General features: G+C 40.1%; 1 non-coding gene and 1 pseudogene across 1 annotated transcript; one reads left to right on the top strand and one right to left on the bottom strand.

Annotated features, from left to right (window-relative positions):
- Window positions 1–287: 287 nt before the first annotated feature.
- On the bottom strand, window positions 288–24,523 carry LOC110880429 (annotated as a pseudogene).
- LOC118489994 lies at window positions 7,516–7,621 on the top strand. The gene has a single exon (XR_004888005.1). It is a non-coding gene; the product is annotated as a small nucleolar RNA R71 (small nucleolar RNA).
- Window positions 24,524–24,770: the final 247 nt, after the last annotated feature.

Genomic DNA, 24,770 nt, shown 5'->3' with positions numbered 1-24,770 from the left:
TGAAAGCCAAATAGAAGCCAGCTGGACAGCACTGAAGGCTTGGAAAAGTGGCAATAAAGTTACCTAAAAAGAAATAGATGTTTTACTAAATAAAATAGGGTGTATCCCTATGAAATTACATGTACTGAAAACTTGGGTTTTACCCATGTGTTTAATATTATAAAATGTGGTGGTTTACTCTGATTTAACATTTCCTAACTACGGTCCTGATGAAAATTCCCGCTGCCAAATTGGATAAATAAACGTGATACCACCGAAACTGGCTCACGGCCGCCCGTTCCCGGCAACTAGGGATCGGGGGCTGTGACATCATCTGAGTTCTCAAAAGTCATGTTATTTGTTGATCGAAGTTTACAATGACGAAAGCAGTTCGCTATTGTATTTGCACGAACATCCATAGTCCATGCTGAAATTGCAAGATTCATTGCATCTAATACATTTATTTTTGCTGGATTTGGAACCCCTAATTCATAACCCTCCAAAAGACTTCTATAAAATCGACGACGATAATGCATCTTAAAAGCTCGTATGATCCCCGGGTCACAAGGTTGAATTTTTGAAGTTGTGTTTGGTGGCAAAAAAAAATAATTCAACATTTCGTAATCCTTCAATAATTTTTGGATGAGCAGGGCAATTATCCACAATCAAGAGAATTTTTCTTCCAACCATTTTTTTATCAAGTTGGCGAACATATTCTTCAAATAACACACCAGTCATCCAAGCTTGTTTGTTATGTTGGGATTGAACCCTATCAGAGGAACAGATAATTAAAGCCAAAACTGGATCAGAACAGTGGATTCTGAATAAGCAGATGCTGATATACAAATCTCTCCCCTTGAAAGTGATTACAACTACTGATGACCTCCTATCTGCTGATCTTACCAAACTGCTGACTCATAACTGCTGCTCAACTAAAGATCTGATGGAAGACTAAAGTCCTGCTAATTCAATCTACTGCCTTGAGTCAAGCACTGCTGATCCGGACAAGTGCTGCTAGATTCACAGCAGTAGAAGGTTGCAGCAGCTGTTCTAAAGTCTGTTTTGTAATAGAATGTATTAGTAGTAGTTAACACAAGCAGTGTCTGTATAGATCAGAGGTTAGAGTTTGTTCGGAGGTTAGATGTCACTTTCATGGTGACGTCAGCAAAGATGCTCAGTAGTTTGCAAGTGCCTATAAATAGTTCAGTACTTTGTACTGTTCTATTAGCTCTTTACATCATTCGTCTTCTTTGCACGAACAAACTACTGAGCTCGGGCTGAGGGGGAGTTTGCATTCATACATCTATCTTTGTAATCGTTGTTGAAATTAAATTCAATCATTCGGTTCATTGTGTAAAAGATGTTTGATTAAAGTATTACTCTCATTTGATTGTATGCAAAGTTTGTTTTCATTTTAATTCCGCTGCACAACTCATCCATTTTCATCTTAACTTCAAACACAAAATACAATAAAAAAGAAACTCAGATCCAACAATTGGTATCAGAGCCTGGACAGTCAAATTTGATTTAACAATCATTTTGACGTAAATAGTTCAGCTCAAAACAGTTGATACTGATCGTTTGTTCGTCGTTGAAAAACAGAGTAAGGATTAATCACCACTAAAGTTGATTTCTCAGTACCTGTAAAACAACAAGAATGACGTCACAATCTCAGGACGATAAAAACAACATTGGTTCTCTCTTTAAACCACCTATGCTAAAAAGAAATGAGTACAACATCTGGCAGAGGAGGATGGGTCACATCCTCGCTCAACAAAGCACAGGTTGTTGGAAGTCTGTCATCTTTGGTCCTCATGTTCCTACAGTGCCAAGTGCTGAAGATGCTAAAAAACAAGTTCCAAAACCTGTTGAAAATTATACTGAAACAGATTATCAAAAGTTTGAACTAGATGCTAAAGCATTTAGTATCATAGCATCAGCGCTGCCCAACAAAATATATGCTGGATTGTTACATTGTGACAATGCCAAAGAGTTGTGGGACGCGCTTAAGGAACAGTTTGGAGGTACTGAAGAGGTCATAGAAAACAATAGGGAAATCCTGAACCAACAGTATGAAACATTTTGTCATGTTAAAGGTGAATCACTGACGTGATGTCGTGGGTCACGCAAATTTAATCCCCAAACAACTATAGTTAGTGGTAAGAGGGTATCGAACTCAGGGAGTATGTGGAAAATGTGTTGATTGTATAGCTTTGTATTTAAACTAATATTAAACTAAATTGCAGAAAATTAAAATTTAAGATTGTGGATTGTTGTTTTAGAAAACTAAATTAAGAACTAATTCAAATCAAAGTTGGTTGTGAACAATTAGGAGAGAACAATGATCACCCTAGGTTTCAGTTTCTTTAAACAGTTGTGTGCAATTTCACTAGAAAGAGTTACATAGACATAACTCGTGTATATGTGATTGAAGTGATAAAAGGGAACAAAGTACTCGGATTAGATAACGCGAGGTTGTTTCCCGATGACCTATTAACCAATAACCAACCCTAATCCTTCCCGTGATATCTCGGTTGCCAACGACACCAAGAACGTACGATCAAGACTAGAAATTGCAATATGGATTAACACACTACAAACAATCAAACATACACCATGACATTCAAGCAACGCAAGATATCATTCTAGAAATGCAGAAATTAAACACACAAAAGTCTTGGAAACATTCACCTAGGATGATCACCGAAGAGTTTAGCCAGACATGGCTCGGTGAATCATCATCAACATCAATCTAATGTTCATACAAATTAAAAACACAAACCGAATGATTGGAAATGTTCAAAAAGCCAGCTTCTACTCCAAATTCGCCCCCAAAATGTCCTCTAACTGTCCAATGATGAGATAATACCCAAAAGACACCCAAAAACCGATTATAATATGGCAGTTACATTTTTCCTCGCATGCTCCACCGTAAATTACGGCTCCACCGTAATTTACGGTGGTCAGCATTTTGTTACGGCTTGGAGAGCCTGGTTTACGGTGCAGAAAACAACCAAATCCATGTCTACCGTAAATTACGGTAGAACCGTAATTTACGGTACTCAGCAACTTTGTCTCCTTTGTTTTGTCTTTTGTTCTCCACTCGACCCGTTTTCCACCCAAGCCTCCAAAAACTGCTTTTGATCCATCTTTTCACTCCTAAATCGTACCTGAAACATAAGCATCGTAGTTATCTAATTCAAGATAATTACACGGCTAATTGGAGGATTATTTCATATTTTAACATGCTTAAGGGTTGTCCAAAGGACCACCCGTCACATCCCCATACTTAACCGTTGCTTGTCCCAAGCAACTCATCAACATGGTTTCAAAACAAGTGATCAAATCAAACCAAACAAAACATGCAATTTCTTTACCAACCCCTTTTTAACACCCAAGTAATACACCCCTCACAAATTCTCTCCTCTCGGCTACAAGTGAAAACTAGCAACGATAAGCTAGACACACACTAGGCAAACGGGTGGATGCACAATCAAAAGCTTGTACCTGAATCAATCATTCTCCTATAATGGGTCAAACATGAATGCAAATCAAAGGGACTTAAAGGTTGTAACGTGGCTAGGTGTATAGGTAGGAAATGGAATATATATGAGTAGCGAAAAATTCAACCCGGTCTTTTTATTACAAATACCAAAAAAAACAACTAACAAATGCGCACTACTATATACAAGACAATTAAGCCCCTTCTCTTTTTTTTTTCTTTTTTTTTTTTTTTTAATCAAGCAACGCTTTACTCTTTTTTTTTTTCAAGAAACATTACCACATTAAACAAAACTACTTCACTCACAAGACTACTAATTCTATCACTAACGCTATAAGACCGGGTCAAATTTGGGTAAATTTTCAAGTAAGTAGCTAGGGGAAACAAATGATAGGCTTTAGGCACAAAATTGGGCAACTAAATGACCAAACCCCCGCCCCTCTCACTACCATGCTCATATATATAACTTATGAGGTCCAACCCCCCAAATCCCACACTCGCTCACACCAACGACGAGGCTACCTAATGCCCTTATCCTTTCTACATTCATGTCTAACTAAGGATTCAAATCGCATTCAAGCACAAGTTCTAACGCACCCCCACCCGTAGCCACTCTCATCAAAGATTATTTATATACACGTGTGGCTACAACTCTCACCAAGAATGAAAAGGGTAATAAGGGTTGCCGGTGCATTAACTTGGGGGTAAATTAGGGCGATAAGATTTCACATTGTTTTGCTCGGCTTAAAATTTTTCAAAAATCTTACAAAAATTTCCCCCCATCCCCACACTTGGGATACATTGACCCCAATGTATGGCTTTGGGAGGCTTTGATCACTAACTCAATCAACATCCACAAAAAGCTTCTCATCTCAAACCCCAAATTTCTTTTTGTATTTTTTTATTTTATATTTTTTTTTATGTTTTTCATTTTAAACACAACACCACCAACCATCGCCAACCCAATAATCAACCACATGATCAATCACCACCCATCCTCCCAACCATAATCAACATAAACCAACAAATATATACAAACTATACAAAAGAGAAAATACCACCTGATCAATAGTAGCGCGGTCCTGGAGGCCCAAAGATGGATGACATCATATCATTCCACTCTCCAAACCCGAATGCGCCGCTACTGCTTCCCTCTTGTTGTTGTGGTCCCTCTTGCCGCAATCACATGTCCCAACACAATGCCCTCTTGCACCATGAAATGACTTTTCTCCCAACTTAGCACTAAATTTTTCTCAACGCACCTTTTCAAAACCTTTTGCAATTCGTTGAGACAAGCATCAAAAGTAGTGCCAAAAATGGAGAAATCATCCATGAATACTTCGAGCGACTCTCCAACCATGTCCGAGAAAATACTCATTATACATCGTTGAAAAGTTGCCGGAGCATTACACAAACCAAATGGCATTCGCCTAAAGGCAAAGGTGCCATATGGACATGTGAAGGTGGTCTTGTGTTGGTCATCCGGGTGTATGGCAATTTGATTATAACCCGAATACCCATCTAAGAAGCAATAATATTTTTGACCCGACAATTTTTCAATAATTTGGTCAATAAAAGGTAGCGGGAAATGGTCCTTAGAAGTGGCGGCATTCAATTTCCGGTAGTCAATACACACCCGCCACCCGGTAACCGGTCGGGTGGCAATTTGTTCACCGCTTTCATCCTTGACTACTTGAATGCCGGCCTTCTTAGGCACAACTTGGGTGGGACTCACCCAAGCACTATCCGAAATCGGATAGATAATTCCCGCATCCAACCACTTAATTACCTCCTTTTTTACTACCTCCCTTAGGTTCGGGTTCAACCGCCTTTGAGCTTCTCGTGTCGGTTTGGCATCTTCGGTTGTGATAATTTTATGCATGACGATGGATGGACTAATTCCTTTGAGATCGGCAATCGTCCATCCAATAGCACCCTTGTTCGCTTTTAACACCTCCATCAACGCTTGCTCTTGTGCCAACTCCAAATTAGAGGCAATAATGACCGGTAAAGTGTCATTATCCCCTAAAAATACATACTTCAAGTGGCTAGGCAAGTCCTTGAGCTCTAACTTTGGTGGTTCCTCCAACGATGGTTTTGTACCCGAATCGATTTCCACCGGTAGACCCTCGAATTGGTGGGTCCATGGTGGTCTACCTTCTTTCATTGCCATAGCATCTTGTGCTTCCTCTTCAACCCGTAGTGCATAAGCATGTACCTGTTCAGAAAAGTCACACAGGCAAATATCCAAACCATCCTCCTCATACTCATGCGGGTTGCATCCATCTACTATGTCTGCAATGAAACACTCATCAACACCGTTAGCATTAGAATTGTTAGTAAAAACATCCAAACGCATTTTTCTGTTTCCAAATGCCATATCAACTGTACCAAATCTACAATCGATAATAGCATGTGCGGTGCTTAAAAATGGCCGACCCAGAATTATGTTTTGTTGTTGTTTAGGGTCCGCCGATGAGTAATCCAAAACTAAGAAGTCCACCGGGTAATAAAACTCATCAATTTTTACAATAACATTTTGAACCATGCCCCGAAGCAAATTATGAGACAAATCGGCCAAAACAACCGTCGTCTCCACCCTTGCTAATGGACCAAAGTCATATTGGTCGTATAAGCCCCCCGGTAAAATGCTAACTCCGGCTCCGAGATCTAGCAACGCCTTAGCCATTTGAAAATTACCCACTTGCACATTAATCAATGGCGTGCCCGGATCTTGGAGCTTAGGAGGAAGCTCCCCATTTAACACCGCACTCACTTGCCCAGTCAAATCCACCCGCTTAGGTACTTTCTTTTTGTTTTGCCTCTTTTGTGTACATAATTCTTTTAAGAATTTTGCATAAGCGGGAACTTGTTTTATTGCATCAAGGAGTGGGAGATTTATTTTAACTTGTTTGAACATATCCCACATTTCCTCTTTTTGAGGACCCCTTGACACAATAAAATTTTTCTTTCCCGGGTCAAGTAAGGCCGATGGGAATGGAACTTGACTCGGTTCACCCTCAATTTTTTCATTCTTTTCACTTTCACCCAATCCCGGTTTTTTAATAATTGGTTCTTTTGGTTTAACCGGTGAAAGTTCATCATCACTTTCCATTCCCGTGATATCCTCAACCACCCCCTCAACCAATTCGGGTGACAAATTGGCCTTAAACTCTTTCCCACTTCTTAGAACACTAACATGGTTAATATTAACATTACCTCGTGACGAACCATGTGAAGGGTTTACCTTAGTGTCGCTTGGAAGTTGACCCTTACCTTTCTTCAATTCCGCCACATCGGTTGCTAATTGACCCATTTGGGTTGTTAGTGATTGGATGCTTTTATCACGAACCTCGTCTTTTTGCATTCGCACTTCGTCTAGTTGGTTCCGTTTTTGCATCTCCATTTGCATGCTCTTTAGCATCTCCATCACCTCGTTTCCACCCGAAAGTCCCCCTTGTTCTTGACCCGTTTGGTATTGTTTTTGATACCCTTGGTTATTCCCGCCTCGGTACCCACCTTGGTTATTGTAAGATGGCCGTGAACCAAAATTACCTTGGCTACCTTGAAAATTCGGGTTCGCTTGATTTGACGGGTTCCCATATCTAAAGTTCGGATGGTTCCTCAATCCGGGGTGGTAGGTGTTTGAATTCATGTTGTTGTAGTTCCTACCACCTCCTCCTTGACCTTGACCTTGAACCGCATTGACTTCCTCGTATTGCCCTTCCAACATTCCTTGGCAATTTTCAGCCGCATGACCTATTTCATTACACAAAGCACAAACATTATATATTTGGTTAGTGGTTTGAACATTACCATCATCTATGGCGTGCACTTGTGGTCGGTTAGTGGTTGGTCGGGCTCTCCTTGAAGCTTGGGCCTTCCTTTTTGATGTAGTTGCCATGCTTTCCAAAAACTCCCAATCTTCATTCTCATAATTCGTTCCAAACGTCCCTCCGGTGATAGACATCAAATCACGTGCGTCTTCGGCACTCAACCCCTCATGAAAGGCGTTCATCAACTCCCATAACTCAATTCCATGATGAGGGCAGTTTTTAATCATCATGTTAAAACGCTCAAACGCCTCATGGAACATCTCACCGTGTTGTTGTTGAAAGCTTCTCAATCCCTTCCGCGCATCATTGGTCTTTTGGGCGGTGTAGAATTCATCCAAAAAGGTTTGTTGCATCTCCCCCCATGTATATATTGATGCCGAAGGCAAAGTGTAGAACCACTTCTTTGCCTTATCCTCCAAAGAAAACTGAAATAAGACCAACTTGACTTCATCGGCCGAAAAACCTTGACTCCCAAAAGTGTTGCAAATTGAGTCATAAGCCTCTAGATGGAAATACGGCTCCTCCGTTGCTAACCCTTTGTACTTCGGTAAACTTTGCAACGAGTTTGTTCTTACTTCAAAAGTTCTCCCTTGGTTGTTGTGAGGGATAACCACCGGTGAAGGGTTTTGAGTAATGATTGGCCTGAAATGTGCCTCTATTCCCCTTGCTTGTTCCCTAAGATGCCTTCTTGGAACACCTAATCGGCCCCTTGGACGAATAGGACCCATTGGTCTTGGTATAGGCCCTTGTGGTGCAATTGGTTGTTGGGGCATCGGTGGGTATTGATTCAGCCTTTGAAATTGTGGGTGTACATGTTGTGGCCTAACTTGTTGCAATGGAATGGGTTGTTGGATTGTTGGCCCTTGTGGTCTTGGCCGAATGTGTTGTGGTATAATTTGTTGTTGTGGCATTCCACCAACACTTGCCATTCCTTGAAATTGACTTTGCAAATACCCAAACTCCCCTTGATCACCATAACCTCCATAACCGCACCCATCATCTTCATAACCCTCATAGTCTTCAAATCCCTCATCATAACCATCTCCTTGAATTCCCGAGGTCTGCCCAAATGGGATGGTCGAATACTGAAAGCCCGACTGTTGTTGTTGTGGTCTAAAAGATGAAGTAGTATGCACAATAGTTGAATTAGGTGTAATTGTGAAGGTAGATGATGATTGACCCGTAGTTGGGGGAAAGAAGTGAGATAATGGTGGGATTGTGGTGGATGGATCGTATGTGATGGTAGGCTCAGTTTGAGTGGTGATTGGTTGGGTGACATTGGATGGTGTAAATTCAGCGGTGGTATTAGGTAATGTAGTGTTTGGTGATGGTTGAGTGGAAGTAGGTATAAAGGATGAGGTTGTTTGACTGATTGTAGGTGGAATCTGAGAATCAGCCATGATGTTTCTCGGTGTAATAGGTGAAGTGGGTGAACCAATGATTTTGTTTTCTCGCACTAAAACTCGGTTTTGTCGTAGCGTTCTTTCAATTTCCGGATCAAACGATAGCGGTGATGACCTGTGAGAGCCTCTAGTATGCATACACCTGAAGTACCTGCACACTAAACACAACCAGCGTAAACCCGAAAATAACAAACAAAACTATTAAACTAACACACGTTGCGCACTACTCCCCGGCAACGGCGCCAAAATTTGACGTGATGTCGTGGGTCACGCAAATTTAATCCCCAAACAACTATAGTTAGTGGTAAGAGGGTATCGAACTCAGGGAGTATGTGGAAAATGTGTTGATTGTATAGCTTTGTATTTAAACTAATATTAAACTAAATTGCAGAAAATTAAAATTTAAGATTGTGGATTGTTGTTTTAGAAAACTAAATTAAGAACTAATTCAAATCAAAGTTGGTTGTGAACAATTAGGAGAGAACAATGATCACCCTAGGTTTCAGTTTCTTTAAACAATTGTGTGCAATTTCACTAGAAAGAGTTACATAGACATAACTCGTGTATATGTGATTGAAGTGATAAAAGGGAACAAAGTAATCGGATTAGATAACGCGAGGTTGTTTCCCGATGACCTAGTAACCAATAACCAACCCTAACCCTTCCCGTGATATCTCGGTTGCCAACGGCACCAAGAACGTACGATCAAGACTAGAAATTGCAATATGGATTAACACACTACAAACAATCAAACATACACCATGACATTCAAGCAACGCAAGATATCATTCTAGAAATGCAGAAATTAAACACACAAAAGTCTTAGAAACATTCACCTAGGATGATCACCGAAGAGTTTAGCCGGACATGGCTCGGTGAATCATCATCAACATCAATCTAATGTTCATACAAATTAAAAACACAAACCGAATGATTGGAAATGTTCAAAAAGCCAGCTTCTACTCCAAATTCGCCCCCAAAATGTCCTCTAACTGTCCAATGATGAGATAATACCCAAAAGACACCCAAAAACCGATTATAATATGGCAGTTACATTTTTCCTCGCAGGCTCCACCGTAAATTACGGCTCCACCGTAATTTACGGTGGTCAGCATTTTGTTACGGCTTGGAGAGCCTGGTTTACGGTGCAGAAAACAACCAAATCCATGTCTACCGTAAATTACGGTAGAACCGTAATTTACGGTACTCAGCAACTTTGTCTCCTTTGTTTTGTCTTTTGTTCTCCACTCGACCCGTTTTCCACCCAAGCCTCCAAAAACTGCTTTTGATCCATCTTTTCACTCCTAAATCGTACCTGAAACATAAGCATCGTAGTTATCTAATTCAAGATAATTACACGGCTAATTGGAGGATTATTTCATATTTTAACATGCTTAAGGGTTGTCCAAAGGACCACCCGTCAATCACTGACGCAACAATTTGAGCGGTTCAGTTGTCTCATCAATCAACTGAGGCTTGTTAAAACCACTTTTACAAACTCAACTCAAAACAGCAGGTTCCTCAGGTCACTGCCAGATAAATGGGACACAATAGCGTTTGTCACCCGAAATTCACCTGAGTTCAAGGATCTGACCTTGACCCAACTCCATGGTCGACTCCTGACCTACGAAAGGGAGTTGAACCAGAAAAGGAAGTTACAAGAGTCAGGGAAAACCGTTGATGATTATTCATTCGGTAACACTGCTCTTCTGGGTCAAGAAGAATCTGGTAGTAGTGGTAAGGATCAGGGTTATGATCACTTCATTGACATAACTGCTGGTGCAAATTTTAACAACCCTGATCCTCACTCTACAGGTTATGCATTCACTGCAAATGAAAACCATATGTCAGACAATTTAAGTTTTGAACTAAATGATCTACAGCATTTTGACCCCACTGATCTAGAGGAAATGGACATCCTGCACCAACTGGCCTTGCTAAGTGTTAGAACTAGCAAGTTTTATAAAAGAACAAGGAGAAAATTCCCAGGGTTGCATGGGAATCTAAAGGTTGGGTTGGATAAATCGAAAATCAAGTGCTGTAAGTGTAACAGGTTAGGACATTTTGCTAGAGAGTGTAGGAGTCAAACAACTGGTCCCATAATCACTCACCCTAGTTCAAATCCTAGACCTCAAAATCAAAACACTGTGCACTATGCCCAATATGCCCCTGTAGCTCATGTGAACACTGCTCACTATGCTGTTGCTCCTGTGCCAGTGCATTATGTCCAAACAGCTGCTCCACAGATTCAATATGTTCAAACCCCTGCTCCCCAGGCACAAGTGCAACCTGCACCACAAACCACTGCTCCAGTAGCAACACAACCAGATCAACAAAGTTTCTTTACTCAAGAGTTTGTTGACTGGAGTAGTATACCTGAAGACCTCAGTGATGAAAACTTTGCACTCTATGCTTCTAATGTTTCTTCTCATGATGAATTTTGTTTGATGGCATTAGAGTCAATACAGGAGGGTGTTGAATCTGAAGAGAAACAGCTGGTCTCTGAAACAGTGGATGAGGTGATTGAAGCAGTGGTTACTGCTGTGGCTAATGAAGTACTGTTGGAAGAAAGTTCAGGTACCCTGATTGCACCACTGACAGATCTGTGGTCTGTAGAAGATAAGAAAGAAGAAAAGGCAGGTGAAAAAGAAGAGAGAGCTGGTGATGAAGAGAATACTCAGTGTGATTGTGCAATGATGGCTGCTGCCAAGGTATCACCTCAAGTTCTAGAAAAACTATGTTCTGACAATTGCATTATTGCTTTTGCTAACATCAAAGAGGTGAATGAAAACCTTAGGAACAAAATCTTAACTGATGAAGTCAAATTTGAAAGATCTTTAAAAGAACTTAAAAACAAATTGGCTGAAAAAGAGAAAGAGATTAGCAGCATGAAAGAAGAGCAAAGCATAACCAAAACCCAACTCCAAACTATGGTAGAAAAATACCAAGTTTGCAAAAAGGAGTTAGAATCCACCCAGATCACATGTGAGAAATGGGTGGAATCATGCAAAGGGTATGAGGTTATGCTTGAGAAACAGATAAAAAGCAATGTGAAATTTGGGGTTGGTTATAGAAAACATGATGATGAAAACACTGCTTTTGAAAAATCTGTTTCAACCACTGATGTAACTGCTGAGTACATCCCCACAAACAAGAATGGCCAAGAAGTGAAAATCACTGACAAACTTGGTAACAAAATCACACTTGACAGACCAATGGGCCCCTTTGCTTTTGAGGAGATTGAAAATCATCAATTTAAACCAAAATGGTCTGATGAGTGTGAAATTCTTGAAAATTTCAAGCCAATGGACTTTACATCAACTGATGGTGTTAAAGCTCCAAAAGCTAAAGTCATTCCTCTTAAGGACATCCCAGCAGTGGTTAAAACCCCTGCTGCAAAGGAGTCTGAAAAAAGGAAGAAGAAAGAAAAAATTGATAACTTGTTTTGTGAATTTTGTGAGAAAAGGAACCATCTAACAAAAGACTGTTTCCACTTAAAAGCTTATGATATAAACAAAACAAGTGTCATAGTTTCGGCTGAAAGCTGCATTGTTTGTGGTAAAACAAACCACAAAACTCAAGCATGTGTGTATCTCAAAAACTTTGACATCAAAAAGAATGAGTACCTTGCTAAAACATCCTTGAGTCCATCAGCATCACCATCTGTCAAATTCACAAAGAAACAACCACTGTTTGTGCCAGTTCAAATAGCTGTCACAAAACAGCTGAACCAAACATCTGTTAAAAGAGATGTTTAGGTTACTGATGCACCTCCTGCCAATCAGTTCAGAAAAGGCAAGGAAAAATAGTCTTACCAAAGGATTCCACACGTTTATGAGGTCTACAAAAAGCCCTTTAAACCCAGAGTGAATAGGCATCCTTTCGGTTACCAGCAGGTGATTGGGCAAGACCCTCAACAGTGGTTAGCAAGGAACAGTACTAAAACTGTCCAAACCCCTGACTTAACCACTGTCCATCACACTGCATCCATACCAGACACTGTTGAGACTCCATCCAAAGCCCTGTTGGCTTTGGAGTCCTTAATGAACTAATCCTTTCACTTCATGTGCAGGGAGCTTCTGCATGCTTTGATAGTCTTTGGTATGTAGATAGTGGAGGCTCCAGGCACATGACAGGATGTAAAGCCCTCCTTAAAGACTTTAAAATCCATGGTGGGGGTGATATATACTTTGGAAATAATAGTAAAGGGAAGGTTTTGGGGTCTGGAATAGTGCAATCTGGCAATGTAAAATTTGAAAATGTCAATCTAATAGACAATCTAAAATTCAACCTTCTGAGCGTATCTCAAATAAGTGACAAAGGGTTTGGGTCATTCTTCACAAAAGATTGTTGTAGGATTGTTGGACCAGAAATGGTCAAAAAGATTGAAGCAATAATCAAAAATGGTCAAACTAAACTTGTTGCTCAAAGAAGTGGCAATGTTTATGTTGTTGACATGTCAAAAGAGTGTCCCAGAGCTGATGCCTGTCTGTTCTCAGCTGCCTCTAACAAAGAGACAGAACTTTGGCACAAAAGACTGGGGCACACAAATCTTAAGACAATAACAGAAATTTCAAAAAATGGTTTGGTGAGAGGCCTACCACAAAAATTGTTTTCATGTCCTGAACATTGCATTTCCTGTTTAAAAGGAAAACAGCATAAAAGTTCCTACAAGTCCATTGAAGAGTCCAAAACAACCCAGTGTTTGCAAATGCTACACATGGATTTGTTTGGCCCAGTTCAAGTCATGAGCCTTAAAAAGAAAAGATATTGTTTGGTTATAGTTGATGACTTTTCTAGGTTTACATGGACTTTCTTTTTGCACTCTAAAGATGAAACTGCAGGCATTTTGGAAGACTTTGTGACACAGGTTGAAAAGCAATTTGACCTTCCAGTGAAAAGCTTTAGGAGTGACAATGGCACAGAATTTAAAAATAGGGAGTTGGATGCCTTCTGTGTGAAGAAAGGGATTGTAAGGCAGTACAACATCCGTAGAACACCAGAGCAAAATGGGGTTGTTGAAAGAAAGAACAGAACTTTGATTGAGGCTGCCAGAACCATGCTTGCATATTCAGGTTTGCCATTAACTTTCTGGGCAGAGGTAGTAAACACTGCTTGCTATGTCCAGAACAGAGTTTTAATAACCCCAGGCACAAAAAGACTGCCTATGAAATTCTGTATAAAATCAAACCACTAATCTCATACTTTAAGGTATTTGGCTGCCCATGCTTTATTTTGAATTTAAAAGATTCCATTTCAAAATTTGCAGCCAAAATTGATTGTGGTTATTTTCTGGGATACTCAACCACTGCCAAGGCCTACAAAGTGTTCAATGCACGGACCAAGGTAATGGAGGAGACTTTGGATGTAAAGTTCAATGAACTTTCATCAATGAAAATCCCAGCAAATCCTGCTGAACTATTTGATCTTGAAAAATTCACTTTTGAAAATACTGCTGTCAAGACTAACAGTGCAGGTCCATCAGAGGATACAACACCAGACTATGGGTATGAAGTCATCATCCCTCAAAGGTCTGCCACAAAGGCGAAAGCATCAGTTGTTCAAATAAAGCTCAACCACTGCTACATCAACAGTTGTTGACCAAAGTAGCCCATTCACCACTGCTTCCACATCCTCAAATACTGCTGACAAAAGTCCTCAAACAGTGGATAAAAGTCAGCAGTGGTCCACTCCATTACCACCCATTCCACCACCTTTTGAAGCCACTACTGGGTCATCAAAGTCTTCAGCAGTGGTTAGCTCAGATGATACACATTTGCAGTCTTCACCAACAAATGCCATCATACCATACCAAGGAGATTTAATCTTCTTGAGATCTCATCCACCTGATCAAATCATTGGCAACATCAACGAAGGGGTGCTCACAAGAAGCCAAACCCAAAACATTTGTCTTTTTGCTGGTTTTCTATCACTTCATCAGCCAGTCAAGTACCAAGAGGCACTAAAAGACAACAGCTGGGTAGAAGCCATGCAAGAGGAGCTCCAACAGTTTAAGAGACAACAAGTATGGGAGCTTGTACCACTGCCAAAAGAGGTTAGTCCCATTGGCACAAAGTGGGTCTTCATGAACAAAACAGATGAAAGGGGCATTGTTGTCAAGAACAAAGCCAGGCTTGTGGTTCAAGGTTACAGACAGGAAGAGGGGATTGATTATGATGAAACATTCGCCCCTGTTGCAAGATTGGAAGCTATCAGATTGTTCCTGGCCTTTGCTGTCAACCACAACATGAAGGTGTTTCAGATGGATATCAAAAGTGCTTTCCTCTATGGTACATTGCAAGAAGAGGTATATGTATGTCAACCTCCAGGCTTTGAGGATCCATTTTATCCTGATCATGTCTACAGGCTAAACAAAGCCCTCTATGGCCTGAAATAAGCACCTAGAGCCTGGTATGAAACTCTTTCCAACTTTGTACTCTCAAATGGTTTCAAAAGAGGTACCATTGATAAAACACTGTTTCTTAAATGGAGAGGGAAAGATTTAATGATTGTCCAAATTTATGTGGATGACATTATTTTTGGAAGCACATGTACCAAAATGTGTGAAGAGTTTAGAGAACTCATGACAGCTGAGTTTGAAATGAGTGCAATGGGTGAGCTGCAATGCTTTCTTGGTCTCCAAGTACAGCAATTGCAAAATGGAACTTTCATTCATCAAAGCAAATATGCTAAAGACCTTTTAACCAAATTTGATATGAATGATTGTAAACCATGCAGCACACCCATGGCCACAAATAAGCTGGTCATGTCTGATGAAAAGGATGAGCTGATTGACCAAACACTCTATAGAAGCATGATTGGGTCCTTATTGTACCTAATTGCATCTAGACCAGACATCATGTTTGCAACATGTGTCTGTGCAAGAAGTCAATCAGCTCCTAGAAAATCAAATCTCATTGCTGTAAAAAGGATTCTCAGATACATAAAAGGTGCTCCCACACTTGGTATCTGGTATCTAGCTAATGGGAATATCAAGCTTTCAGGTTTTTCAGACAGTGACTTTGCTGGATGTCACACCACAAGGAAGTCCACTTCAGGAGGGTGCCAGTTTCTAGGTGATTGCTTAGTCTCTTGGCAAAGCAAAAAGCAAGCAGCAGTTTCAACATCCATTGCTGAGGCTGAATACATTGCTGCTGCAAGCTGTACAGCCCAACTCCTGTGGCTTCAAAATCAGTTACTGGATTTTGGTATCACTGCCTTAAAGACACCACTCATGTTGGACAGCCAGGCAGCAGAAAATATCATCAAAAATCCAGTTTCCCATTCTACCACAAAGCACATCGACATCAGACATCACTTTGTGAGGGATTGCTATGAAAAAGGTTTGATTTCTCTGCATCATGTCCCAACTAAAGACCAGCTGGCAGATGTGCTCACAAAAGCACTTGATACAGCCACTTTTGAAAGCTTGGTCTCTAGGATTGGGATGCTAAACATGGAATAACAAGCAACATCTTGTTTTTCTATGAATAAAAGCAACAAAATGTTTTCAGAAAATCAAAAATCCATCCTTAAAAATAGCTTAAAAATGAAAATTTCATTAAAATCCTTAAAAGTCTGCCATAACCACTGATTCTTCAAAAGCCTGCTCTACTTCAAAAAGTCTGCCCACTGCTGAAAGGCAACCTCTGTTCTCTCATTCCTTGATAACCACTGTTGTTCAAAAGCAGTGTCTTATCCACTGATATGCTACCCACTGATAGTGAAAATCATCCACTGCCCCCTTTCCACTGCTTTCATCAGTTGCTTTCACCAAAAGTACTGTCCTTCATTTTCACCAGTGGTTGTCACGTGGGCAGTACATAGCAGTCAGACTTTTTGTAACGGCTGCCACGTCAGCATTCACTCTCTCTCCTATAACATCCCCACTCACCATCAAAATAGGGTTTTACTGTCGAATTGAATTCTTAAAAATTCTCTTCTCAAAGCAGTTTTTCTTCTCATTTCTCACAAATTTTGTTCGATCGTTTCATTTCAAAAATGACAAAATGGAAGCTCTCTGTAAAACCCACATCAAAATCATCGAAAACAGCCTCTCAAAACGCAACTTCCACTGAAATTACATTCAAAAAATCTCACAATCTCCTGGGTCTTCTCACAAAACCAGGAACCACAGATGTTTTCGATTCCATTATCACCATCATGGCAAAATCAAAGTACAAAACTTTGCTCACCGCCGACGCACCCATCTACTTGGCGACCCAAAGGGAATTTTGGAAGAATGCAACCCTTGAAAAACAAGGAGACATTGCAACTGCAATCCAATCTTCCATAAAAGGTAAAGCTGTCCACATTACACCACAATCCATCTCTGAAGTCTTTCAACTCGATGACCAGGCAGGTAAAACTTCCTTCACTAAAAACGAGTTGCACATTGACTTCATTGAAAGAGGGTATGAAGCCACAATGATGAAGAAACTAACCTTAGAAAAAGGTTATTTTCCTCCTGCACCAAGATTTCTATTTCATACCCTCCTCCTATGTGTTTCAAAAACAAAACCACTTCTTTTAATGAGATCCCTATAAAGATTCAAAATCTGGGATATGCAATTCTTCAAGAAGAAAATTATAATTATTCTCGGGAAATCTTTAAAGATTTGGTTAATAATGTTGAAAGCAAATCATTCTTGCTATTCCCAAGGTTTTTAAGCTATTATTTTCAAAAGAAACTCAGTAAGGATGATTTAGCTTTAATAAACCAAGGTGAAATAACTGCAATAAACTGCCTAACATCTGAAACTTTTTCACGAATGATAGCACCTTGCAAAACACAAGCAGGGGTACCTGAGCAGAATTTAGCAGCAACCACTGCTCCTCAGGTATCTGCTGCTGAGCCTACTACTCTAGGTGATCAAAGCGGTAGACCAACTGTTTTGAAACCCACACCTACAAAACCCAAAAAGCTTGACAAAAAGACAAATCAAAAACCCCCCAAACCAATCAAAATGGCAACTCTGGAGGATGAGATACCAGAGTTAATGCCTGTGACAACACAAATGTCACAAGAAACCACTGCTGCTTCTTCCTCACAGCAGTTGGTACAAATATCTCAACCCATAACCATAACTCCTCCTGCTTCTTCACAAAAAGAACAGGTTGTACACAAAGGGCCACCACATCATGATGCTCTGGATACACTCGTCTCCATCATCCACAGCTCAATGCCCGGAGCAAATTTGATTTCTACACCTACCATCACATCCTCAATTCCACCAAAAACACAATTACTGTTGGATGCAATTGATTTGAACCAGGCATTACTCAGTCCTTCTCAATCACCTGTCAATATACCTCCACAAATGACTGAGCCTGCTGTATCATTCTTTGCTAACCCACCAACACAACCTGAGGAGGTTACACCCATTAAGTTACAAGTAACTCTTTGTGGTAATCCAAGTGAAGCAGCCACTACAACTGTTGAACCTACAGGTTTAAAGTTGGACAGTGGTTAAATCAATAAGACTTCCTTGGAGGCAATTCCTTTTATAGCACCTCTGCCAACCACCAGTGGATTTATTTATCCTACTGGCAACATCAAAAGGTTGTCAAGTGTTAAAGGAAGAAGACCCCAGTACCAAGAAAAAGGGGCATCAGTGGTTAAGGTTTGGAGTAAACTCCCTACTTCTACCACTGATAAAACCACTGTTAGTGGGAAATCAGATGATCCCATTAAATTGGGTGATGGTTTAAAGTACCAGAAATTGACGGCTCGTGTTGAAAAACTTGATAACTCTGTTGCCGAACTCAAAGATATGCTACAACAGTTGTTACAAGTACAAAAGGTACAATCCACTGCTGTTCCACCTCAAGCACCTGCTCTCCAACAGGCTCCTGCTACAAATGAGCACTGGAATCCATTTCAACCTTTTCTCCATCATCAAGCACAAATAGAAGATCAGCAACATGAAAAACATGTTCAACAATTGAGAAATGCTATGGAGTCTAGGTACAAAGACACTCAGGCTGATCTAAAGGCTCTCAAAGCTCAGATCTTGCACTCCACTCTCACTGCTCCTCCACCAGTGTTCTTCATTGATCAACTCCCCGAAGATAATGCCAAAAAGGGGTAGAAAATTCAGGAATGGAGAAGGAGAGGAATAACAGATGGTCTCTACCTCGCACCAGAAATTCCAATATGACCAAACAGATTCCTTTGCCAGATGGGAGTAAGAAAATTGATGTGACAACAAATGCACTTGCAGAAGCACTTGCATGTGTAAAAAGGGATAGAGAGGCCAAAAAGAAAGCCAGGGTGGATTATCCGGATCAGGGTACTTCAGGGTCAAGAGATGATGAAAATCTCATTGATGAAAAGAAGAAGCCTACTAGAAAAGTAAGGCTACCCAAATCCATTCCGGTCAGACGTTCAAAGTCTGCTCAAAAACCACCACCTAAAACAGCTGTTGTAACTCCTGGTGTATCAGCTGTTGTTGGTACTTCAGTAGTTTCAACATCTGTTCCCACTTCAACACACACCACTTCAACACAAACTACATCCAATGCTTTACCTCCATCACCACCAAAATCACAATCACCTCCTGTCAAAAGGCAGAAGACAGCAGTTGTTATAACTTCTGCGGTAAAGACAACAGTAGTTGGAACACCAGTTGTTTCAACAACTGTTAGTCTATCACAAACCACTGCCACTACAACCACCTTTCCATCCAAAACATCATCAGTCCCTCCTCAAATAAAGAGGAGAAGGCTAATTCCTAAAGATGATGTCACTTCACCATCCCCAACATCTTCAAAACCTTTAGCTCTTGTCAATATACCAAAACCAGTTCCACTCTCTTCTATTCCAATGCACAAGCTTTTACCTCCTGCAGGTGTTCAATTTCCTCTTGAACTGGAAGCAGTTAGAGAAGAAATAAAATCCTTTTATACTGAGGATGACCCTGCCAAAAGGAGTTTGCCTTCAATCAAAGGATATCCCTGGCCCAAAAACATTGAAGAATATTTGAAGATAAAGGCCAAGCAAGCAGAGGATATCTCGAAAAGAAACACACAAGGGAAATCTGACAAAGAAGTATCAAGATACTACCAATATCTGCTCACACAAGTCAGTTCCCTAGAACGTTTTGCAAAGAATGTCAGTCAACAAATTTCAGAAAGAGCAGCTGAAACTTTGAAGAAAGACTACATTGAAAGCATTATGTTTTACAAGAAATACAAAGGAGAGAGACACATGTACAAAGAGTGGACTGTTCCAGAGCTTGAAGCTGAAGCAGCCAGAATTCAAGATATGATAAAAAGGAAAGTCACTCACACTCCTCCTGATTGGGCAAAGTTCAAAAGGAATGTACCTGAAAAAGCAGTTGGAACTAAAGAGAATGAAAGAAGAACTGGTTGTTGCTGAATTTGGCACTAAAAGACAAGTTGCTAGATGGAAAGAAGATTTGGTCAGGTCAACCTACAAAAGGTTGGAGGAATTAAGAAAGAAAGATCCAAAAATTCCTCAAAAACCTGACTACCCTGTAGCAGCGGTTTCAAAAGGACCATCAAAGCTGCAAATCAGGAGAGCCACTGCTCCAGCTGGTAATGCCATCTACAAAAGGACATAAAGCCAGTTAGGAGCTGAAACTGTTCAAGAAATTCTTGCTGGAAATGCTGTTTTAAAAGAAGGCTTGTTAAGAATGTGACAACTCGTAGTTTGAGCCCACTTCTGTGTAACATTATGTGCCGATGTGAACTATTACGATTGATATGACGTTATGATTCTGTGTTTTGTGTTATATGAGTGCATGTATGTATGTCATAAACAAACCGAACCACACAACATGGCCTTTGGGCCGTAATATTTGTACTCGAGATGTGGGGCTCGGCCCACTCTCATGCCCGCAAACAAACACCTCTTTAGGGGTTATTGCCCTTAGTTAGTAACAACACACACACACAAGACTCTCGTCTCTCTCTCTCTCTCGGTTTAGGCTGAAACCCGACGGCATCCACACGCACAACCGAAGATCTTTCTTACTCGGATCACCTTTGTGTACTCTAATCGGTTAGTGTCTGATTATGATTGATGATATTATTCTATGTGTGATAATCTAGTATGATGATCTAGGGTTCATGATAGTATGTTTGATTTTGATGTTAACTATTAATGTTCATGAATCGGCTATTATATGTGATTACCGGATATATATTGTATGATGTGTTAATGGTATCTTGGGTTTGATTATGATTTAGCTGGGAAATTGTTATGCTTTAGGGTCTAAACCGATTTATGTTTGGTGAAAAATTGATGTTCACGCTTTGATCATGACTAGGGTTCATGAGATTTATGTTAAAACTGCTTGTTTGATTCGTTTGAATGGTAAACAAAACTGTTAATTGATTCTGATTGAATTGCCAAAATTATGCATAATCTGTTACGGAATTTAGATGCTACAAATCAGGAAAACTGTTACACACTTGGTTGCGACACATGGTTGCGAGTCGAGACCATAGTTGCGGGTCTAGTTACGACTCGAGACCCCACACCGGTACACACATAGCACAACTCGAAACCGTGGTTGCGAGTCCAGTTGCGACTCGTAACCAACGCACACCGACACAAAACAGCATGAACCGAAACCACTGTTGCGAGTCAGGATGCGACTCGTAACCAGACCATGACAAACCGAAACCACTGTTGCGACTCGTAATCTCTGTTGCGACTCGAAACCCCTCGTTGCGACTCGAGACCTTTCTTTGTTGCGACTCGAGACCATATAACCGTACATGCTGATATTGGGTCTGCACAATACGAGCCCAACTGATTGGGCTGAACACTTGGACTTTGCTTGTTTACGTGACTGTTTACGTCGATGCCTATACGTGGATTATGATGTCGAATGCTTGTACAACTTGTATACGAATCTGATTGGTATGATAACTGTGGTAGGACGTGGTTAATCGCTCTATAACTTAATTGAACTGTGTGAATCATACCGAGCAACCCCAGGTGAGTTCATTGCATTTTCTCAAGCATGCGTCCCGGTGGTTTGGGACAACTAGTAAACATTTGGACGGGAAACATTGGGTAAACAACTTAATCGGTTTTGGTCATTGCCTGGAGGGCAATGGGGGTAATTAGTTGATAGCGCTATTAGGTACTAATTATCTGGGTTTCACTATGGTTGTTTAGAGGCACACTCCTCGGTTACGTAAGGGCGGTTCCCCTAGGGTAACTAACCGAACAACATAGTGGGTTGCTAAGAGGCACACTCCTCGGTTACGTAAGGGCGTAGTCCCTAGGGTAATCTAACTTGAGCAACATCGTAACATATCATTGAATCGTATTAACATATATCTGGTAACACAACGCGTAATAACACCTTGAACTCACCAGCGTAGTCTGACACACTTGTTGCATGCTTGTAGGTCGTTAACTTTGGAACGTGGACTTGCTGTCTGGAAGTGCTGGAGTTGTCATGGATCGAAGCTATTGGATTACTCGTATTGACACATTGGTTTTGATTTATTCTGAAACGATTACTAAACAATTTACTATATGCTTCCGCTACTCAACATTATTGAATTGATAACATGTTTTATTAAGTATTTTCTATTGGTTCAATGTGATTGGTGGCTCAGACTCTGATGTGTAACACGCCTCGCGGGGGTTCCCGCAGGTGGTATTTTGGGGGTGTTACAAAGAACGTTAAAAGAAGAACTTGAACAGGAAAACTCTGCTACCACTGCTCAGCCAGTGATGAACAGGCCAGCCTCACCAAATACTTCTGCAAATAAACATCTCCCAAGAAACCCACCAGGCTCAAAAATACAAAAGTGGGCAACTGACAAACAGACCTGCGTATTGACTTTGCTCAAGTCTGGTGGAGAAGTGGAGAAAATGTCAAGGGAACAAGCTCTTGGCCTGAGTCTTGAAGATTTGCAGGATCTCCTTGATCTTCCACTTAGCAGGGATGATGAAGATACAGATGCCCTTGACTTTGAATTACAATTTAAAGGTCAGATAAGGGAGCTGTTAATGAGGCAATAAAATATCCACAAATAATGAAGGGTTTTGGCATTATCTGTTCCAGGGGGAGATTGTTGGGATTGAACTCTATCAGAGGAACAGATAATTAAAGCCAAAACTGGATCAGAACAGTGGATTCTGAATAAGCAGATGCTGATATACAAATCTCTCCCCTTGAAAGTGATTACAACTACTGATGACCTCCTATCTGCTGATCTTACCAAACTGCTGACTCATAACTGCTGCTCAACTAAAGATCTGATGGAAGACTAAAGTCCTGCTGATTCAATCTACTGCCTTGAGTCAAGCACTGCTGATGGAAGACTAAAGTCCTGCTGATGGAAGACTCATAACTGCTGCTCAACTAAAGATCTGATGGAAGACTAAAGTGCTGCTGGATTCACAGCAGTAGAAGGTTGCAGCAGCTGTTCTAAAGTCTGTTTTGTAATAGTCCACTGATTTACTATATTAGCAGTAGTTAACACAAGCAGTGTCTGTATAGATCAGAGGTTAGAGTTTGTTAGGAGGTTAGATGTCACTTTCATGGTGACGTCAGCAAAGATGCTCAGTAGTTTGCATGTGCCTATAAATAGTTCAGTACTTTGTACTGTTCTATTAGCTCTTTACATCATTCGTCTTCTTTGCACGAACAAACTACTGAGCTCGGGCTGAGGGGGAGTTTGCATTCATACATCTATCTTTGTAATCGTTGTTGAAATTAAATTCAATCATTCGGTTCATTGTGTAAAAGATGTTTGATTAAAGTATTACTCTCATTTGATTGTATGCAAAGTTTGTTTTCATTTTAATTCCGCTGCACAACTCATCCATTTTTATCTTAACTTCAAACACAAAATACAATAAAAAAGAAACTCAGATCCAACATGTTAGCACGGTACTCACAGTTCAGACTGTTCAAGTTTACATTCTTGAAGCACCTTGGTTTAGCATATTTCCCAATAATCCATAAAGGAAGTTTTTCCGAACCATCCTCATTACAGCAAATAGCAACAGTTAGTCTTTCCTTGTCTTGTTTTTTCCCTTCAAGCTGCATTGTTGCAAGGGAATGATCCGGTTGAAGTCTAAAAAACAAACCTGTTTAAGATCAAAACATGTAAATAATTACATCACTAAAGTACAAAATATAAAATAAAATAATAAAAAAGCAAACCTGTTTCATCCATATTAAAGATGTCTTTCATTTCAAACTGATCAACTTTGTCTCTTATCGATTTTAATTTGTCCTCCATGCCCTCCATTTCAACAGATCCACTCTCTCCAAAACGTCGGAAATTTTTAATTCCATATCTTGCGCTGAACTTTCCAAGCCAACCAATAGAAAAAGGAAAGCCTGGAGTATCCACTGGATACATATCTTTCATGAACTTTTTCGCCTTCTCGATGATTAGTTCACCTGCCATATTCACATGTTCTTGATATTGAAGAATCCATTCATAGAGAGATTTTTCTAGGTCAGGAAATTTTGCCGGTTTGTGTCGCTTAACATCGCCTCTTTCGGGAGCAAGTGAGAGATACTCTAAAGACCGCTTAACTGTATTCGATATTGTCGCTTGACTCACCTGCAGACCATAGTTACTATGAACTCATTCTTGCAATTGCTTTTGAGTGAGACTTGGATTATCTTTGTTGTGCTTGCATAATGCTCTTCGAATCTCGTCTGTCATTGTTGTTTTTTTTTTCACACCTTTAAGATGGGAAGCCATGTTGTGTGTATGATTTGTTTGTGTTAACCTATTTTGATCTTGTATTTATATAGAAAATATTTTTAATGTCCATAAGGTGATACATTGAACACAAGAAGCATAATAAGGTGGGAGATTGAAGGTTTCTTTCAAGTTGGGCCATTCATTTGATATACATGCATTGTATACAATAATTAAGTGGAAGCTTGAAAGGTGTTTGTAAACTAAGTATTCTACTATAAATTAATAAAATATTAATTAATATATAAATTAATAATTATTAATTTATCGATTAATTAATAACTCTTTTAATTAATAAATTTTGGTGGTCCCAAGTGTATTATTTTATAGAGTTTC

Source organism: Helianthus annuus, chromosome 2, assembly GCF_002127325.2.
Source record: "Helianthus annuus cultivar XRQ/B chromosome 2, HanXRQr2.0-SUNRISE, whole genome shotgun sequence".
Classification (NCBI taxonomy): domain Eukaryota; kingdom Viridiplantae; phylum Streptophyta; class Magnoliopsida; order Asterales; family Asteraceae; genus Helianthus; species Helianthus annuus.
This window is presented reverse-complemented; position numbering and strand designations above follow the sequence as displayed.